The sequence below is a fragment of the Furipterus horrens genome, unplaced genomic scaffold (assembly GCF_987537825.1).
Source record: "Furipterus horrens unplaced genomic scaffold, mFurHor1.1.pri manual_scaffold_3, whole genome shotgun sequence".
NCBI lineage: Eukaryota > Metazoa > Chordata > Mammalia > Chiroptera > Furipteridae > Furipterus > Furipterus horrens.
In genome coordinates, this window is record NW_028327173.1 from 163,787,612 (window position 1) to 163,803,670 (window position 16,059).

Consider the following 16,059-nt stretch of genomic DNA (forward strand, 5'->3'; position numbering starts at 1 on the left):
AAGCATACTAGTGCCATCCTTGTGAGATGTTGGGGAGCCAATGTCCAGAAGGGAGGTTGGAGTGAGGCTACTGTTCCAGGAAAATCAACCCAACTACTCACCATGACCTGCCCTTATTTTGCCTTCATTGTTATTCAAAGGAACCCAAAGCAGTCATCTAAAGCAATTCCAAGAAATAGAGTTTAAAAAAAAAGAAAAAAAAGAGTTAAGGCTTAGAAAAAATTATTTGAATAAGTGTGCAGACTTCCAAACTGACATTCTGAATGGGACAAGATTTTTTTTGGATGTTTGTTTAAAAAATTCAGTCACACCTCAAACACACCCGTCAATAATCAGGATAGCTAACACCTGGGAGGAATTATGATTCATTAAAATATCTTTAGAATATGTCACAAGAATAAGCTTGACTGGTCCTCACCCATCTCCACCCTCTAAAATAAACAAATAGTTTTTCTATTGAAGTCAATTTCCTGTTCTTGGAATCAGTTTTTTGAATTGTCAGTTAGACAAAATGATCTGATTACTACCTTACCATAAAATTTATCACTGTCAATATTGAGGTGAATGGTACTCAAGAGGTTCATTTCAATTGTCAATTAGATAGTAATTATTTTCCTTTCTTTCTTCATTTCCTTTTACTTTGACTTTAGGACACGACTGATTAATTTCAAAGTATGTTTTCTTTGGGCATAATTTTACAAATATACTTTGAGAACCTATATCCAAGTTCAAACCCTGAGGGCTAACTCACGCACTTCCTAAACTAATGATGTATTTTACTATTCTAGGAATTTAAATTGTATTGTTATTTGAATTCATGTTTGGTCTGTCTATTGAGAGAGTGATTGCTAGATTGGGGGAACAGAGTTACAAAGACTTTAGCAATGGGTATAAATGGCCAGTGGGCCAAGGAGTTTGAGATCATGAGCAGCAGATCTAAGATCTAAGTGGTTTCTCCAGGAAGGTTCCCTCCTTTCACTCCTGGGTGTTCTTTCCCAATCTGCAGCAAGCAAGCCCAAACAAGCCCTGGCAGAAAGGCACTGGGACAAGAAGATACATAGCAGTTTCATACATTCTTCAGTAACATCTAAACCTTAAAAAAAAAAAAAAGAAACTTTATGAAAGCCCATTTTTATATCTCCAAACACACCGCACTGTGAAGTGGGGTACAGTATTGATAGTTCCACTTTACTTCTCACTGGGAATGCTGCAGTGTCACAACTAACGTTTCCATCAAATTCCTCCGTGTGTCCTTGTCTTGACCCCCACGGTTGAGTAAGTGAGGTCTGCCCAGCCCAGAAACAGGCAAGTCGGTGCTGACTGTAGTAAAAGCACCGAGCTGCCCCATGAGCAAACTCTGCAGCTTCTTAGTGATTTCTGAACTGGTGGCTGAAGTCAGAGTTCTTCCGTGATTACCATCAGATTATGACAACGGAAGTCACCATTATGTGATCCTCTTGGGTAGGAGTTTCCCTTTGGTTCTCCCTCCATGCAGCTCCCCACGCTCACTTCTTGCTGTACAATGTTGTTAGTCAGGGCGGTAGTAATTCTGACCCAACTGGAAACTATATGTTCAAGAGTGGGGTGATCTGGACATTGGACGCCTACTGTGTGTGTGTCTGTGTGGGGGGGGTGCTCTTGGGTTGCAGCAGCGAATGGCCTTTGAATGTCCTTTGTTTATGTTGTTGCTGCCATCTACAATATTAATTTTCTGGGAGAAGAACATTAGTGGCCAATATTTTCATCCAATAAAATCACTGGCACCACTCTCCACACCAAAATGATGCTTGACCTTCAAAGTAGTGATGTTGTCAATGCCACAAACTCCTTTGAACCACTTCTCTGGCAACTGCTCTCAGTGCCAACGAGATGAGAAAGACAACTCTGTCACTTCATAGTTTCCTTCTCTCTTTTTTTAAAGGAAAATGGCTCGGCCTAATTTATTCTCTTACCATTAACTATTGGTTGTTTTCAAAAATCAAATTCACGTTTCCAGAACAATGGCCACTATGGAGAATATTAAAACATTGCTGAAGGAGTTGAATACAGCTCCAGAAGAGGAATTGCATATTGGATTTTGGCAGTGACGGCGAGTGTTTTTGGCACAATGTTTATTAGCCTCCCCAGCTGACTGCCTTGAAGGGGCAATGTTCATGTGCGAGCATGCCTCCCAGTACATTTGTTAAAATAAAATCAGCCTCATTACTTAATAATGTAAATGACTTTCGGAGGAAACTCGGAGACTCATATTTCATTTCTCCTTACAATACTGTTCAATTAGAGTGGACTTGGTGGAAATTCTGATTTCATTACCATCCCTGTTGCAGTCAAGTATGCTTTCTGATGTCATGCTCTGAAATAAACTAAGTTGTTTGCTACAACTACCTACACACAAATTAGAAAATTACATGACAAGGAGTTTAATACAGCCTGCAGCTGGGACACAGGTTATTACTGAAAGTAGTTGTTGGCATGGTTTCTGGTTTTGCAGTAAAAGAAGATGACTTGAAAGGACTCAGTGGTTTTGATGCTCTTCTGGAATGAAAACATTCAGTGAGTGCACAGTGTTGGGCTGTCATTAATGTCAGCCATGCGAAAACACTGTCTCCATGAACACTACCGTCATTTCCCCGTCGAGACCAGGACTTTCCACTCTCTGGTATTTCGGGCATTGTGCTGGTACTTTTCCAAAAGAGAATCTCTGGGCAGTCCATTTGGGTCCTCTAGCACACACAATACTTTCCAATTTATAGGCGGCCTGAATTTGCCAAAGTCATTCAATAATGTCTACGGGAAAGTGTGTTCCTTTCTGAGAAATACTGTAAGTTAATGATGAAATCCTCAAATTTTGGAAGGCAAGAAGTATGAATACTACATTTAAAGGTACATACTGCTGGTTCAAAATAATGTGGTGGATTAAAGTGTAGAAATATCAGGATAGCTTTTTATTGTTCTCCTTTAATTTCTTGATACATACAGTTTAACATGGTCTTATTGATAAAGTAGGAACACTTCTGGGATTCTTGATATGTTTGATGATATGTAGCACCTTTTATGTACTACATCTGTTGCCTGACTAGGTTGGAAACAAGCTACAAAACACCATACTTCATCCCAAAGTTATGAGGATTGTAGAATTAAGCACGTTGTGTGCAGTGGAGTTAATGGCACAGCAGGAAACAACAGAGCTGCCCTCTAGTTTCTCACTCTGCAATCAAGAGAAGAAAATAAATCTGTTTTCCTATGTAGAGAGTAAGCATTAGGAAGTGGTATTCCCTCTCATACCACCAAGGTATTTTGTTGTTCCTGTTACTTTCCTTCCCCTGTCCCCCATTCATGGCCCATGAATTAATTTAAGAAACAAACAAGTCATCAGGGAATAGGCTAAATATAAAATAGTATTTGCTGTACTTTTTGGTTTCAAACACTCTAAAAGCAAGATGCCAAATTTTGGAATGAGAAAACACTTCGCAATTACCCAGGATAGCGCATATTTGTCATACTTGCTATAGTGATGGTATGAAATTTTTAATAAACATTTTTATTGCAATGATTTTTAAACGTCCAAGGTGAATTATCACAAAGAGGTTGCCTGAGTTTTTTGGTGGGGGCATCTGGTGACACTCTAATGGTAATCTTTTTATTTCACTCATTTTCCATGCTTTAAAATTATAAATTCAAACTACAATGCCATTTTTCATCCTTGCCCAACTCATTTTTAATCTAAGAAACAAAAAAGTAAAATTCGATTCCATTATTTGTATTGTGAAATAGCCACCAATAGGACTCCAGGGGTACATAAGTCTTGCTTTCTATGGTGCCTGATTATCTCCCAGCCATCAATTAAGTCACAGGGACAATGCAGCTCATTTTATAAAACAAAATAGAAGTGATTTTTTTAAACAAAATGGCTAAAGTACCTCACTGTCTATAATTGAGCTGCTTTTGACCTAGTAAAAAGTATAGGAGAGGAACACCTAAGACTTGAAATCTGGATGGGAATTTTAATGTTTTATGTTGTTCATACTCAACCCCAAACACATTCATTTCAGAAAATAATGTTTAAAATCATAAAGTTTATAATCTAGGTATCAATGATTTCTCCCTTTAGTGTTCACCAAAAATACATTTTAAAAACTTTGCTATAAAATCATATCTGGAAAATATCAATAGAAATGTTATCAATGATCAATCCTTCTCACTTAGACATTAAAGAGATTAAAGCTATTGTCAGCATACAATAAGCTTTTACTGGAAAAATTGAATCTTTCTTAATGTATTTTTTCCTCAAGGACAGTCAGAAAAAATATGGAAATAGATATCTATATCTATATCTATCTATAGTGACTCTCAAACGAGATGACGGCATCTATATAATGCTACCTTAATTTTGAAATAAAAGTTCAAACAATGAATGGTTGAATTCACACCTCAAATTACACCAAATACAGGCTTACAAAGATAAGTTTTCATTAATGTGAAATCATAACCACACCTACAGAAAACACAAGAAGCATTCTGCAGAACCATGCTAGTTTGCTGCTCTTTCTGCTAATTTAGATTGTGCAGAAGATTCATTGTGTGGACCACTTGCTCTTCATTACACAAAGGCAACACCTTTAGAAGCAGACAAGACAGCTATGCATTAAGCAGTCTCTTTTCATCCTTAAAATTTCTGCAAGGAGATTTCACAGGATTCCATAAGTGAAGTCAATTAAGTAGTAACTACAGCTCTGCAGGGAATAAGGAACACATTAATATACCCATGTAGAAGAGATCCATGCATATTTATTTTCAGCATTTGGAAATGACTGGTGAGAGTGATTCGGTGCCCTTTCCTGTTGTCTTGATAAGCTCATGCCTTTGAGCAAAAGGAAATGTATACTGCATAATGGCTTTACCACTCTGACCCCAGTGTGGGATAAAATGACAGATAACAAGAAGTAGAAGCTGGTCACTTACACGAAAAAATGATTTCGATGCTTTGGCTTATTCTGGTCTCTGCTTAGTTACCACATCCTTGTCAGCAGATGTGGCTGACAGTTAAAACCTGCTATTTCTAAGGTTTAAGATATTAAACATAATGTGGGTGTATGAAGAGTCATCTTTTCATTTCATAAATAATCTCAATAAGAGTCCATTGCCCACACTAATTCTCCCCAGGAAAAGAAGCTGAAAGACCTCGAATAATTCCTCCGACTGCCTTGCAACCATGCCTTGCTGGCCTCCCTCCTCATCGGAAATGCCTTCTTTGGGTTAGATAATCATAGTTTTTGTTTTGTTTAGCATGTTCTTAAGAGCTAAACAGAACCTTTCAGATACAGAATTTCAGACCTCTAAGGACCTCTGAGATGACTCAATCAAGACCCCTCACTTGTTAGCCAAGGCAACTGAGGCTCTGAGAGGTAGAGTGACTGTCCTGAGATCACCTAGCTGCGGTGAAACCCAAAGCAGCCACCATCACACCTGCTCATTCTCCTGCCATCTTTCCAACCAGGTTTATATTAACTCTCCCATTTCACAAAGGGAAAAACAGAACCACTGTCAACAGAAATCGCTCACTTGGGAGGAGGGGTGGGCAGAGGTTAGTTTATCGGTGGCTAGCTGAGGCCTTGGCAGCTGCAGGAGGGGCTGACCTTGAGGGACAGGAAATGGGATGGCTCGCCGTTCACGGAGTGGTGGTAAGAAGAGGCAGTAAGCTTTGGCACTGCAGACATAGCTAGAGATATAGAAACGATACTTGCTTCTTTTAAAGTCTCCCTTAATATTTGTCTTAGGGACCACAGGAAATCAAAAACCAGAGGCATTCTTAATCCTCTCTTCCCAAGTCATCTGCTATTTTAACACCTGGATTCATTTTTTACAGCATTTCTCATTCCCTGGAATGTTATGTAACTATTGGCTGTCTCCATGTGTTTAAAATGGAAGGTGTATGAAGCAGGGGCCTGTCTTTCCTTCTCACCCCATATTCCCAGTGCCTATTTCAGTGCCTGACACACAGCAGGTACTTTCAAAGGAATGATTAAATTAGGGAATCCTATCACCTGCTTCTAGCATGTACTAATCCCTATTCTCCCAGAGGGAATGAAAGGGTTGTTACAGCTATCCTAGATACACCAAGCATTTTTTCCTTCTAGCCTTGAAACTCTATAGCAAGAACCAAAATAACTTACAGGTTCCCAATTTATTGTAAAGTGAAACAAATAAAAAAAAAAAATCAACAGGGGCAAGCATTATCTTCTGAACTACATTTACTAGAACCTGCAACCCAAAGATGCCAAAGGAATTCATAGGATTGGAAAAAAAAAGGCCATGGGAGCAGGAAGTGGGGGGAAAGATGATTTTCGTGGAAAGAAAGGTGGTAACCACTCTTCTGACGTCAAGGGCTGATCCATAAGTGGTCTGCACATAGACGACCTGTGTGTGTGCTGTTAGATGTGAAGGAGTAGCTTTAGAGATAGACAGATGGCAGCCTAAATGCTAAGTCGGCCACTTACTAGGTCAGTGATCATGGGCAAGTTATTTAACCTCTCTAGACTGCTATTTTCTAACCTGTACCATGGAGACAAGAGTAACTATTTCACAGGGTTGTTAAGAGGCAAGCAGCCATCTAAGCAAATAGTTCAGTGCCTGGCACACAATGGTAGCCACTATTATTATTATTATTATATGAGCTATTGGTGTTTTTATTTGATTTCAGATAATATTCAATAATCAAAGTTAATCTTCATCTGCTTTTCTGAACCAGGAATGACTGCTTTATCTTGGGATTATTATAAGATCAAAGTAGCAAGTGGGTTTCAGTTCATTTTCCAAGTCAGATGGGTTTCCAGTGGATGCTCAGGATGCTGACTGAGATGCACTTGCTGCAACTGATTGTGACATCTGCCAAGGGTATAGGGCCAGACTCACTGGTTCTCATATTTGAATTGGTAAGCCTCTTCTAGTGTCGCAGAGACTAACAGCTATGTTAATATTATGTAACAAAGCATAAAGAAATGGAAAGGATGGGCTAAGAGTTAAGTGGTCTGGGTCCCAATTCTAGCTCTGGAGCTAACTGGCTAAGTGATTTGATTCAGTCACTTCTCCATAAAGTTACCTTCTATTCAAATCCTTTGATTTGCCATATTGATTTTGAAAATGTCAGTAATACACATATATATGGCAGGGCCTGGCCTACATTAAGTCCTTGATGGTTGTTAAGATCACTTGAAAGAAAATACAAGTCCAAGACTATCATACCGAAGTACAGTAGTTAAACATTTTCTATCCTCATTCAAAAGTCTGACACTTCCTACCAATGAAGAATAGTTTTGAAAGAGGAAAAAAAGACGACAGTATTTTTGGCACGTAAAAAAATTAGTTAATGCTTAGGGATGCTCCAAGAAAGACAAGGCTCTTGAGAACATGGCAGCTCTTTAATAACCAAGGCATCATTTAAAAATAGCTGGAATTAATTACACAGCTAATGACCCATTGAAAGGTTTATTTAAATACGAAAGCCAGCACTGAACAATCATGGAAAATATGGCTTAAAAGGGTTTTAGAGAGTAGAAACCAGGAACAGCAGTTGAAACAAAAAACACATTATCCTAGAACACTGGCTACTTTGGTGAGAAACATTCAGGATGTGAAAATCTCAGGGGAGTTCTCATACTGGGTAAGAGAAGCCACTAGGATCAACAAAAAGACAAGAAGATGACACATACGGTCACAGTCACCTGCTTGGAAAAGAAGGGCCTCTATTCAGCATTCACCGGAGAGGAGAGCCCTTCACAAACAGCTCCCCCCATCACCCAGGCTTTCTTCCCCCCTCCACCCTCTGTTTTCCTGACATACCTACCCATTTTTAATGTGCCATAGGCTAAAATGAAAATTTCCACAGAGAGGAAAACATGTGTTTTAATAAGTCTCCGTGGCTATTTTCGAGTGGCATTATCTCCACGAGTTTCCTGTGTCCCGGTCCTCTGTGCCCGCATCCACACCACCATAAGCCAAAGAGGAGGCGATAAGCTTCTTCGGTGTGCCCTACTTGCCAGGCAAAAGTGATACCACTGCAGTTCTTAGCTTCTCTCTGTACCAAAATGGCCTTTCTGTACATCCGTATCCTGGGAGCACACCGGGTGGCTGGGGCTGGCATCGTTTCACCATTTCATTCACGCTCATTTATTAAACGCATTACTCTTACCCTTAGTTACTCTGCAGCCCAGACGTGCCTTGTAGCTACCTCACTAAGTCAAAAATGTAATAGAATCAAAAGGTTCCAAAGCCTTTGAGATCTCAACGTGGGGAGGTGGGGGTGGGCGCGAGGCACTCTTGACGTGTATTGGTTTCAAGGAGCAAATATAAATTTGAGTATAAATTGCTGTTCACAATAATGCTTTTAAACCAGCAATTATTTATACTGTACTACTCGAGAAACCCTATAATTATTCCAAAAGCGCTTGCCAACGTCGTACCCTGTTTCATAATTGCCAACACAGCCTTGTTCAAAAGAATTAGTAGCTATGTTAAAATTCTGTTTGGTGTTAGGTTACTGTTTGAAACAAGAAGTGACTGCACCATGTTGTGATAGTCAAGCCAATGGGGCCAATAAAGGAAAAAGAAATGGCCTTGTATTCACAGGTGGGGAAGAAGGGCGGTGGTGGTTAGAAGGACGCTCAGATTGCTTGATTTTTTTTCCTACTTCTTTTCTAAGAAATACTGTCATCTTTTGAGCACAATGACTTTCAGGAAACTTTTAACAAATGTTTCAAGTGGTCGTTATTTGAAAGAAAAACGATAACCCACTTCTCCCTCTTCCCGCTCCCACCTGCCCAGAAAATATCTTTCCACTTCCTGCCTTGACTCTGGTAAGTGAATCTGTGATTGAGGAACTGCAGCTTACACATCTTGAAACATCCATCTGTGGGGGTCACTTAACTTTGTTGACCTATTTTCCGCCACTTCTTTCTGTTACCCAAATCGCCCCCTCCTGAAACTGTGGTCCTTCTACTTTCTCACGAAGAACAAACAGCAGAGGGTGTTCATGTTATCTGTAATGAAAGCTTTTGGAGTGTCTGGCATTCATTTCAAGAGCGTGTTTAGGAAAAAAATGGGATGCATCCCAGGTGTCTCTCTCTCTCTCTCTCTCATCTTGATTTCGAGCTCTCTTTCCTTACTGACCCACTCAATTGTGGATGAGGGACTCTGTGTTCCCTAGCCATTCCCAGATGAGATCTACTCTCAACACTGAAGGTGCTGTGGATAGTTTCATAAATAGAAACAGGGAGGAGGAAAATCTGGCCTAAGTGACAACTTCTGAATTTAAATCAGTTGTCTCCACCCATGCCCCCTCTCTTTTATGAACAGACCATGAAAAAGTAGAGAAGGGAGGCATAAAATACATCTTGTATTAGTTATCGAAATACTTTAGGGAAATGTTTTTCTGACTCTGAGTGTCCAGGCTATTTTCTCAGTTCTGTTTGCTTGGCACGTGAAGATCTTGCCACAGGCTACTCCCTACACCTCTGAGAAGGTGTGCTGGGCGAACATGCCTGTGGGTCATAAGCCAAAGTCAGCATCCCATGAATCCACTGGCCACAAAAGAGGTCCTTTAAGCCTGGATGTTGGCTCCCCGCTCCCCCATGTCATCATTTCAGGTTCCACTGGAGACCTCATCTTTAGGTCAAACATCACTTCCTCCTCAAAGCCTTCTAAAATGAAGAAACCTTGCAAATTACAATAGATGTTTTCCTTCACTATTCATGTATTCAGTTTGAACTTCCTTATCTTCCTTTTCTGAATATGTTGCCTTGCCTTTTTTTTTCCCTGCAGGAACATTTGTCTACCCCGATTCAATGACAAATGACAAGGAACAGATTTATCGAAGCATGTATTTCTGCATCAACCCCAAGGCTTGAACCTCTCCAAATACTTGAACAGCAATACATACCCAATAAATACTCTTTAAAATAGTTAACCCTTGCTCTCTAATTTAATCCCCCTGTCATTGGATATGTGTTCTCCTTATGTTCTAAAGAAATTTCTCCTCCAACTACTTGTTGGCAGCAATAATTTTCTGCTACCTGTATTCTTTTTGCCTAACACTCCGATTCTGTGAAGGCTGAACTTCAAGTTGCCATGGGAGAATCTGCATTACCACTCTACAGTCATACCTAAAACGAACCCATTTTCTTCAGTATCTGGGAACTAGTGAGTGGGAGCTTTTTGGCCCCAGAAGAGGACGTGTAATATGACAACATGTGGTTTGGCCTTCTTTTGGAAGGAGCACAAATCACAGAGCTTGTGGTTACAAGACAGGAAGGGCCAGGGTACTGAACACTGTGTTATGGTTAAGTTACTTCGTACTCTTATGTAATGAGATATAAGCTCAGCCTTGCTTCAGTTTGAATCGCCAGTCAACTGTTACAAACTCTGGGGTGGGAGGATAAACAAAGAAAATTCTGTCCTCCCTCTCTAGGTTGTCAAGCCCTGGGTCCTCAGGGGCACACTCTCTTCTGCTACAAGAGAAACATCTTGTAAATTGGAAACAAACAGAAGTTATTTTCTAGATAGTTTTCTCAAAGAATTCAATGAGGCAAATTCTCCTAACTTTAGAAACATTTGTGAACATTATTTTTTAGAGCATCACCAGAGCGAAGAGCATGAATTTCAGCTAAGCAGAGCCCTAGTAAGTAATTTGGGACAGCTGAATTTTCAAATAGCTGAAGCTTTATCCCAGCAAGCACATCGAAGCAAAGGAAGCAGTTATCGTAAATATTTTTTATGGAATATTTCTAAAACCCTGACATTTATTTTTCCTCTGAGAGCATTCAGAACATAATTTACTCTTTCCTGATGATGAAGTGTTATTATAAAGTATTTTAAAACTTATCAGAAATGTACCCAAAAAAGTACAAAATTATTAATACGCTGCAATGCTCTGAAGGCCTTCTAAGATTTACATGGCATTTTGCCCCCAAACTAAATGCCCCAGTGTGTTGACTTTTTAAGAGTGTTTTTTTCTCTTTATTAGTTCCATCTGTAGTCATATACTCGATCTAATGAGGCCCTCCTACTTATAACTAATATTTCATCTTAGGATTAGCCATGTGCTTGGAACCTAACCAGATAACTAAACTTGTCAGAGGACCTGTGTAAAACCATTATAAATAAGATGTATTGGGTCTACAGGGACTTCCTCTGAGTCAAAGACATGAGCTGTAGTGCTTGAACTTTGGGACTGTTTTGGCAGCCCAAAGGACTATCTGCTTACTTCCTACATTCTCAGATGGTTCCTGATAGAAGAGGTGGCGAAAGGACAGGGTCATCATAGGTAAAGTACTGCTGGATTAGGAAGGCAAAAGTGGTATCTGAAAGACTATGTTCTTCAAATTACCCAGAGAAAACGTGGTGCAGAGAGTAGGACAATCACCTTTCTATGATCAGCATTATGGTCTTTGGTAATTATCAAAAGCTCATTTGCTTTGCCAAAGTTTCCCAATCTATTCTCAATGTCATCACATAAAAATGTTTTAAGGAATGGCAGATTGACTTAATATGACTTAAACAAGACAAATTTTATGCCTCCCCCCAAAAAATCTAAGCCAAATATATATACATTATATAGTCTGGCTACTCAGAGAAGGAAAACTCTGACTCCAAAAAACCTCCGCTGCCTTGCGGCATACCTCTTCAGGGGAAAGGCTAAGGGAGTAAACCCCGACAGAAAATCCGGAGCCGGAGTCCCTAAGGCGGTTTGACGTTTTAGTCAACACCGGCAACTCCTGCGGCGCACCTGAAGCCAAGCTGTATTGACTCCGTCCTTCCCTTGGACCCTTCAGCTGCGAAGAGATGGGGGGTCTGCTGCATGGGCAACAGCAGACCCTCCATATCACCCTGCCCAGGCTCTGTAGCTTCAGCTTCACTGGAGAGGACACTCCAGCGTCATCACAAGATGTCGATTCAACACGGGAGGAGACATATACCGTGTCACTCCCGAGTCGGACTGCACAGCCATTCTCGGCGGTGCAGATAGACTCTTAAGAAGCTACACCATCGTCTCTCGAGACAGATGGCTGCCGATGACGATGAGTCTGGCTACTGTTTTTTTCCTTTATTACAGGTGATCAAAAATTACTACAGTTGCTTTTTCTTAAAGAAGCACCTTGAGTTATAACAAGCGGTCTATGAATAATTTGAATTTGTGGTTTTAGTTCAGTTTTGGACCATGTCAAACAATCATATGTAGTCCATATTGGGCAAAGCAAAAAGTTTATCAGAGCAAGTCTTTATTCTGTTTCCTATGAGACTGCATTAAATTCCAATCTCTCCAGAGAATTTCACTGACCTCTTAAGGTGGTTTGAGTTGAAAATTATCATACAACCACAGGTTGTAGTCTGGCTGTATGTTGAACTGTATGTCACTTTAAAAAAACACCAAGGACATCAAAATTACTACTAAACTACAGAACAAACATTCTGATCTGCCTGATATCTAGCTGAAAGGAAGTTCTACACTAAGGATATAAAGAAGAAGCCACATTGAGACTGGTCGAGGGGTGGAGATGGGGAGCAGGCTGTTCCCACACCCACATGTGGCAGACAAAAATCAGGAGTGATATCTCCACTGCAGAGGTCCCCCCTGAGGAGCATGGTGACACGACAGGTCCCCCAGCCCAGGGTTCCAGTGCCAGGAAGAGGAGTTTCCATAACGTCTGGCCAAAGAAACCAGCAGGGGTTGTGGCTGAGGGAGATGGAGTGCTACTAGAGGCCCAGGCAGTTCCTCCTAAAGGGCCTGTGCACAGACTTACTCGGACTTACTCCCTCTGCGGCCCAGGCTGGTTTGGCTCAGTGGATTGAGCGTCAGCCTGCGAGCTAAGTGTCGCTGGTTCGATCTTCCAGTCAGGGCACATCAGAGAAGGAAAACTCTGACTCCAAAAAACCTCCGCTGCCTTGCGGCATACCTCTTCAGGGGAAAGGCTAAGGGAGTAAACCCCGACAGAAAATCCGGAGCCGGAGTCCCTAAGGCGGTTTGACGTTTTAGTCAACACCGGCAACTCCTGCGGCGCACCTGAAGCCAAGCTGTATTGACTCCGTCTTTCCCTTGAACCCTTCAGCTGCGAAGAGAGGGGGGGTCTGCTGCATGGGCAACAGCAGACCCTCCATATCACCCTGCCCAGGCTCTGTAGCTTCAGCTTCCCTGGAGAGGACACTCCAGCGTCATCGCAAGATGTCGATTCAACACGGGAGGAGACAGATACCGTGTCACTCCCGAGTCGGACTGCACAGCCATTCTCGGTGGTGCAGATAGACTCTTAAGAAGCTACACCATCGTCTCTCGAGATGGACGGCTGCCGACGACGACTCCCTCTGCGCTCCAGTGCTGGGTCAGCAGCTCAAAAGGCACCAGGGACATACGAGGAGGAACTGAATTGTCTGTCATCTGGGGGGAAGCTGGAGAGGCAGCTTTCTCCCAGACAGAGAAAAGCCCCCCACTTTTTTTTCCTGAGCTCGTTCCCCATAGAACTGGCAGGCAGGTGCCATATCTGAGTCTCCAACAACCTGGCTACGGCTGTTAGTCCTGCCCTGGTGATTCCCTGAGACCCTGTTCCACCCAACTTGTGGGACCACCCAAGCTGTCTTGTCTCATGCCCCAGACTTTTTAAAAATCTCTCAAACAAGCAGCACCTGGCCTCGGGGTGCCCTTACCTCTTGATAAGTGCCCTAGGCCTGGCTCTAGCAGCTGGTGGCCTCGGTTCACAACTTGGCCCCTTCTGGGCACCTCCAAGCCCAGCACAAATAGCAGCCACTGGAGATCACCTTGTAGATCATGCTGGGAGGCCCCAGGCAAAACACAGGGGGCAGCTGACCTTGGCCTGAACCTCCTAAGAGGCCTGAGAGTCAGTGCACCCAGTGGGCAGCATCAGACCATATGGCAGCACCACCCAAACACCTCCACAAGTGATACACTCAAGGGGCGAACTAGCAGGAATGAGAGGTCCTCTGAAGTAAATCCTGCTCCATGGGGTGGGCTCCTGCACAACTGATCCTCCACAGTAATCTCAGCCAGCTCTCAGAACCAGTTAGCCTGAGGGTAAGTCCTTCCCATTGACATGCCAACAGCAATCAAGGCTCAAGTACAACAGGAGGGTGTACATAACCCATGCTGGGGCAGAGGGGTGTGTGCACCTAGAGTGCTCAGCTTGGGTGAATGGGGAGGCTGTGCCACTGGTCCCTATAGGATATCTACTATATCAGACAACTTTACCAAACCCAGAAAACAGTAGGTCTACTTAATACATAGAAACAAATACAGGGGAGCAGCCAAAACAAGGAGACAGAGAAACAGATTCAAAGTTAAAGAACAAGAAAAAGAACTAAATGAAATGGAGGGAAGCAAACTAACAGATACAGAGTTCAAAACAATGGTTATAAGAATGCTCAAGGAACTTAGCAAGAACTTCAACAGCATAAAAAAGGACCAGTCAGAAATGAAGAATAATTTACAAGAACTCAACAGTGGAGAAAATGAAGCTGAGAATCAAACCAGCCATTTAGAATATAAGGAAGCAAAAAATATCCAATTATAATAGCAAAAAGAAAAAATAATTTAAAAAAAAATGAGGATAGCGTAAGGAACCTCTGGGACAACTTTGTGTACCAATGTTCACATCATGGGGGTGCTGGCAGAAGAAGAAAGAGAGCAAGAAATTAAAAACCTATTTGAAAAAACAACACAAAACTTGCCTAACCTGGTGAAGGATGTAGACATCCACATCCAGGAAGCACAGAGAGTCCCAAACAAGGTGACCCCAAAGAGGACCACAACTAGACACATCATAATTAACATGCAAAAGGTTAAAGACAAAGAGAGAATATTAAAATCAGCAAGGGAAAAGCAGTTAGTGACCTACAAGGCAGCTCTTATAAAACTTTCAGCTGATTTTTCAACAGAAACTTTGCAGGTAGGCCAGAAAGAACTGGCAAAAAATATTCAAAGTGATGAAAAGCATGGATGTACAACCAAGAATACTCTACCCAGCAAAGATTTAGAATCATTTAGAATCAAAGGACATATAAAGAGCTTCCTGGACATGAAAAAGCTGTAGGAGTTCATCACCACTAAACTAGTATTACATGAAATATTAAATGATCTTCTTTGAGAAAAAGGAGGGGAAAAAAGATAAAAAATATGAATAAAATGGCAATGAGTATATACATATCTATCAACAACTGACTAAAAAACAAAATAAATGAAAAAGCAGAACAGAAACAGACATAGATACAGAGAACATTTTGACAGTTGCCAAATGGTAAGAGGGTTGGGTGAAAAGGTGAAGGGATTCAAAAGTACAAGTTGGTAGTAGCAGAACAGTCACGGGGATGTAAAGCACAGCATTGGGACTACAATCCATAGTATTCTTATAAATGTGCATGGTGTCAGTTGGATAGGAGATTCATCAAGATGATCACTTAGTAAGTTATACAATGTCTAATCGCCAGGGTGCATACCTGAAACTAATACAATATTGTATGTCGACTGTAATTGAAAAATAAAAAATTACTTAAAAAAAAAAAAAAAAAAAACCACTGAGTAACAAGGATGCTTTCCTAAGATTTTTTCTTTTATTTACTTTTTCTTTTTTGTTTTGTTTACGTTGTTTTCAAGAATGTTTTCTGAAACAATCAAATTCATGTGACATAACCAGGGCCAGCTTGTCCCTGTCACACCCTTGGCATTTCATTAACACAGGAACTGAGCTGCCATTCCATTTTTGTTATATTTATGCTTAATAACTATATTCAAGTGGTTATCCGTACTCTAATGTGGCTGCTTAGGCAATCTGTCAGTCTGCCCTTAGCAGCAGCTGCTAATATTTAGCTGTAATTTTAGGCCGAAAATTACAAAGGAAAAATGTATTCATAGTCTATACTCCAAGAGATAATCAATCAAGGCTTTAATAATGTACACATCTGTACATGCACATCTTCACACACATGTGAACACGCATTTTGGTAATGATGTTTTAAACTATCCGTTTCTATACATGGGGAGTTTTACTTTGTACTTTTAAA

The 16,059-nt window shown here is 41.1% G+C and overlaps 1 protein-coding gene across 2 annotated transcripts in view; it reads right to left on the reverse strand.

Moving 5' to 3' along the window:
* Window positions 1-16,059, reverse strand: part of RORA (RAR related orphan receptor A) — a 92,069-nt gene that overhangs the window by 46,291 nt on the left and 29,719 nt on the right. The gene's annotated exons all lie outside the window — the stretch shown is intronic.